Here is a 6,146-nt window from a genome sequence, read left to right as displayed (position 1 = left end):
AGAATGTATAAATAGATGAACACAATATACAGGTTGCTATTAACTACAATGTAAATTGCAGGTAGATTTGAACATAATATACAGGTTGCTGTTTACTAAAGCAGAATTTACAAATAGACATGTGTAGATATAGATTTATCACAGATTTACAATATGTATATGTGCAAAGGAAATGTGCATTCACAAATGGGTATGTACAGTGTAGTGCAATGAATATTAAGTAGTGCAATGGTAGTGGGGGGAGTGTAGGGTGTGTGAGGGGGGCAGAGGTGTCAGTGGGGGGCAGAGTTCAATAAGGAGACAGCTCTGGGAAAGAAGCTGTTCTTCAGTCTGCTGGTTCTTGTCCTGTGGCATCTGAAACGCCTGCCGGAAGGCAGGAGAGAAAACAGTTTGTGGGCGGGGTGAGAGGAATCCTTAAGAATACTGCGTGTTCGACGCAAACAGTGCTTCTTCTGGATGTCCTCGATGGTGGGAAGTGGAGTCCCTATGATGCGTTGGGCAGTTTTCACCACCTGCTGCAGTGCCTTACGCTCCGCAACAGAGCAGCTTCCGTACCAGACTGTGACACAGTTTGTAAGGATGCTTTCTATCGTGCAGCGATAGATGTTCACCATGATGGCTGAGGACAGCTGGTTCTTCTTAAGTGTTCTCAAGAAGAACAGGCGCTGGTGAGCCTTCTTGACCAGGCTGGAGGTGTTGGTGGTCCAGGATAGGTCCTCCGAAATGTGGGTCCCCAGGAATTTAAAAGATGAAACAGGCTCAACAGCCATCCCATTGATGTGGATGGGTTCGTGTGAACCTCTTCTTCCCTTCCTGAAGTCCACAATGAGCTCCTTGGTTTTGGTGGTATTAAGGAGCAGATTATTGTCTGTGCACCATGTGGCCAGGTGCTGAATCTCCTCCCTGTAGGCAGTCTCATCGTTGTTGCTGATGAGACCGATCACTGTAGTGTCGTCTGCAAACTTGATGATGGTGTTAGATCCATACACAGGCCTGCAGTCGTGGGTGAAGAGGGAGTAGAGGAAGGGGCTCAGCACACAGCCCTGTGGTACTCCAGTGTTGAGCGTGAGAGTAGTGGAGGAGATGTGGCCTGACCTAACATGCTGAGGTCTGTTGGTCAGAAAGTCCATAATCCAGTTACACAGTGAAGTGTTAATGTCCAGGTCTCTAAGTTTAGTGATTAACTTAGATGGTCTGACAGTGTTGAATGCTGAGCTGAAATCAACAAACAGCATTCGTGCATAAGTGTTTGTATTGTCCAGGTGTGTGAGTACAGAGTGCAGCGCTATGGAGACTGCATCATCTGTGCTCCTATTGCCACGTTAGGCAAACTGGTGTGGGTCCAGTGAGGACTGGAGAGAATCCTTGAGGTGAGAGAGGACCAGCCGCTCGAAGCACTTCATAATGATGGGTGTGAGTGCTACAGGGCGGTAGTCGTTCAGGCATGTTGGGTTGGAGTGTTTTGGCACTGGCACAATGGAGGTGGATTTAAGACATGTGGGTACAGTTGCTTGGGCAAGGGACATGTTAAAAATGTCTGTGAATACCCCAGCGAGCTGCTCTGCACATGCCCTCAGTACGCGGCCAGGAATACCGTCTGGTCCAGCAGCCTTGCGCGCGTTGATCCGGCTCAGTGCGGTGTGTACATCAGAGGAGGTTAGTGTGATGGGTGAGTGGTCGGTTGAGGAACCGGGGTTAAAAGAATGGTGTGGTCAATAGTATAAAACACAGTGCTAAGATCCAGTAGCTCTAATAGATAGATATAACCACGATCAGATGATAAGAGGAGGTCATTTGTAACTCTAATAAGAGCAGTCTTATACAACTTTTCTGTAAGTGAGGATACTCCCTTATCTTTGACAGAAAAGGGAGATTTGAGATTGGTCTGTAATTATTAGTTTGTTGGGGTCTAGTAGTGTGTTTTTTAATGAGAGGCTTAATAACAGCCAGTCTGAAGGTTTTGGGGACATATCCTAATGACAATGACGAATTAATAATATTCAGAAGAGGATCTATGACTTCTGGAAGCACCTCTTTTAGTAACTTAGATGGAATAGGTTCAAACATACAAGTTGTTGATTTAGATTATTTAACACGTTTATACAATTCTTCCTCTCCTATAATAGAGAATGAGTGGAATTGTTCCTCAAATGATCTATAGCGACTATCTGAGGCGATACTGTAGCTGACGGCTATATGGTTACAATTTTATTTCTAATAGTATCCATGTCGGAGGTAAAGTAGTTCATAAAAGTCACGGATGTGCATTGGACAGCTAGTGCAAGATGAGCATTTGTGGTTAAAAAGTATACAAATTTATATATCTTTTGTAGAAAATGACAGATAGTTTCCCTAGATAAATCCCTCATTCCTCGGCTGGGATAGACCCCTTTTGAAGCTGCATTAAAACTGGAATTTGGACCTTTAACCTGTTGGCCACCACTATATTGAGAAAAAATCCTAGAATGTTTTCCTCGAAAACCTTAATTTCTTTGCGACTAAAGACAGAAAGACATGAACATCTTGGATCACATGGGGGTAAATTATCAGGAATTTTTAATTCTGTAAGTGAACTTCTTTAAAAGATGCGAGTTGTGAACTGAGCTCACTAAAGAATAGTCATGCTGCATCCTGAACCATTTGTAGAGGTTTAATTGCACATGTTGGAAGTGAAGCATTGATAAAGTAACACAAGTAAGTGATTTAAAAAGATTTAAACTAAATTCTGATGGGCTAGATGTTCAGTCAATAAGCCCAATGCCCAAATCTTAGAGACATCCACACTTTACGAATTCCTTTCATTTTTACCAGAATAAGTGCAAGTGACCAGATTGCCTTTACTTAAGAATAAAGGGGACATCTCCTGTGCCTTATGGTGTTTTTCAGATATTTCTGGATGCACTGGATGATTTTTTAAGAGATGCCAGCATCCTGGTAAATCATATCCCTGGATGATACCTTATGCTGAGTAGCAAAGTTTCCAGACCAGAGTGGTATATTGAATCATAGGTTTTTTATAGGAGAAGGTTCTTGAGTGTGATAAACAAGTTAATCAAGTTGATAAACAAGTTTATGTTGGGATTTCCCTTATGAACTCCATGCAAAACTCTGTAATATAGTCTGTGTGCAGTTTTAAGCCCTGCTTAATACTAAAACACATACAACCAGGATTAGTTTATAAGTGGAGGCTGTCAAATAAAGAAATACCTGAAAAAGGAGAGCAGAAATAAGCTTAGCACAGACCTGTCTTAAGCTCTGAAACTGGCAAGCAACCAGTGGGAGCGGATCTCCAGAAACACTCAGATAGAGGCTAAAGATGGATTGGGATCCAGCCATCGGGATCTACTTTCCTGCAGAGTTTAGGTCAAACCCAACACATCAAGGACTCCTGGACAAGCAAATCAAGGTCTTTGAGATTACTAGAAAGCTAAAGGTAGGTGTTTTTAGTGGTGGTTGGGGCTAAACTCTGCAGGACAGTATCTCAAGTAGGGTTGGGTATCAAGAACCGGTTCCATTTTAGAACCGGTTCCAAATTTCCAATAACCGGGTATTCAATAAGACACGTGTATTTTGATTCCGCTCAACGATTCCTGTGTTCGCATTTTAATGTGATTTTTAAACTATTTAAGTGCAGGAAGGAAAATAACTTTTGATTTCAATTTCTGTACCTGTCATTTGTTCGGTTTTATTTATTTATGCAATTGCTAATTGATTTTTTTGTTCCTATTTTATTGCTTGTCTTTAACAATTTAATGTTTGAAATTTATATTAGTGTAGTTGTTTTTTTTCTGTGGTATTTTATTTATTTTTTTGGTAAAACCATAGGCAAAAGACAGAATAAACATGTTTGACATCTAAATGTTTGACTCAAAACTTTTTAATGGATTTTTTTTATCTTATTGGAATCGGAATTAGGAATCAATAAGAATCGGAATCGATAAGCAGAATCGGAAACGGAAACGGAATCGATAAAATTCAAACAATACCCAACCTAATCTCAAGGGCCAGTGGTTCCCAATCCTGGTTCTGGAGGACCCCCAATACTGCATGTTTTTGTGTCTCTGATATCTGATACATCTTAAAGTGTACTAATGAGCTGATAATTTGAATCAGGTGTGAGACATCTAAAATATGCAGTATTGGGGATTCTTCTTAAAGGAGTAGTTCACTTTCAGAACAAAAATGTACAGATAACGTACTCACCCCCTTGTCATCCAAGATGTTCAAGTCTTTCTTTCTTCAGTCATCAGGAAATTATGTTTTTTGAGGAAAACATTTGAGGATTTCTCTCCATAAAAGGGACTTCTATGGTGCACTGAGTTTGAACTTCCAAATTGCAGTTTAAATGGCTCTAAACAATCCCAGCTGATGAAAAAAGGGTCTTATCTAGCAAAACGATAGATTATTTTCTAGAAAAAATTACAATTTATATACTTTTTAACCTGAAATGCTTGTCTTGTCTAGCTCTGTGTGTACTCTGTGTAGAGATTAAAAAGTATATAAAATGTAAATGTTTTTAGAAAATAACCAATCGTTTTGCTAGATAAGACCCTTCTTCATCGGCTGGGATCATTTAGAGCCCTTTAAAGCTGCATTTAAACTGCATTTTAGAAGTTCAAACTCAGGGCACCATAGAAGTCCATTATATGGAGAGAAATCCTGAAATGTTTTCCTCAAAAAACATCATTTCTTTACGACTGAAGAAAGAAAGACTTGAACATCTTGGATGACAAGAGGCTGACTACATTACCTGTACATTTTTGTTCTGAAAGTGAACTACTCCTTTAACCAGGGGCCTGTTCTTCGTACGTCGCTTAATACGTTTATAGGTTGTTTGCAATCATGTGATTTCATTGGCGCACAAAATGTAGGACAGGAAGTATTTTCCTCTATAAAATCACTAGCAGAAACTCAAAATGCCTATGTTTTGAGTTGTTTATGGAAATTGGTTAAACCGAGACATTTCATTTTGTATCATGTATGAAAATGTGCTGTTCATAAGGAGGAAAAGGCAAGAAATTGACTGAAAAACGCCGGGAAAAGTGGCTTGTAAACCTGCGTCTGTGGTCATAAGAAGAGTTGGATAATGCTTGTTTGTGTGAATGGTTAATACAAGATATAATAATATTAAGATATAAAAGAAATAGTGATGCACCGAATGTTCGGCAACTGAAATTATAACAAGAATAAGCGAAAACGGCTTAAATGTGCTAATCCTGGCTTAGTCTAAGCCCTGTCTGTGAAACCAGGCCTATAACATATATAAGTAATTAACTAATAAACTAATAAATCTTTCAATGAGTAAACCTGGCTGTGTCTATTATACACTAATAAAAAGTATGTTGTGGTGAAGTAAATAATACAGAAAAACAAATGTAATTTTTACATTAAATAATTTAGTTCAGGCAATAATTTTAAAATAAAAATAGTAGATTCAATATTAGTACTCAATTTAAGCTTGTAGAATTTAAAAGTATATTTGACTTGGAATTGTTTGTTATTTTTACAAAGATTTTTTTAAGTAAATATCAAAGTCATGATCCCATTGTTTCCATCATGCACTTGGGCATGAATAATTAATAAAGTCAAATATTTTGCTGTTTTCGAGATGCATTTACACTGCGTTTTATGGTTGCTTTTGTTGTTGGGTTAAGTAACTTTGTTTTATAACATCTAGACTTCATTTTATACTCAAACTATTCACTGATTGTTACCGTCATTGAGTATCATGTGTCAAGTATTAAGGTTTCTGTGTTGGTTAGTAACTACATTGAGTCAACATATAACCTTAAAAACAATAAGAAGCTGTCCACTTGCTTACGTAAATGTTTGTAAGTGAACCACATGCTTTAATTAATTTTTTTTTCAGTGCTATGATGTTTGAGTAAAGTTTACAAACCGTGGCTGAGTGAATTGTACTTGAGGACTGTAGAGTAAACTTAAAATAATTAAGTAGAAACGACTCATTAAACTCTGACTGTACATGTTAAATTTACTTATTTGCTTTGCTTTTTCACCATCAGGGGGTTGGTGTTGTGGACTTTCGTTCCGCCTCCCTCACATCCCTGCACCAGTACGAAAGTAGGTGATTGGTTGGAACACTGTTTGTTTTTCTGTGGAATGGTTGGTAGCACCGATTGTTTTTT

The sequence above is a fragment of the Garra rufa genome, chromosome 23 (assembly GCF_049309525.1).
Source record: "Garra rufa chromosome 23, GarRuf1.0, whole genome shotgun sequence".
Classification (NCBI taxonomy): Eukaryota; Metazoa; Chordata; class Actinopteri; order Cypriniformes; family Cyprinidae; genus Garra; species Garra rufa.
This window is presented reverse-complemented; position numbering follows the sequence as displayed.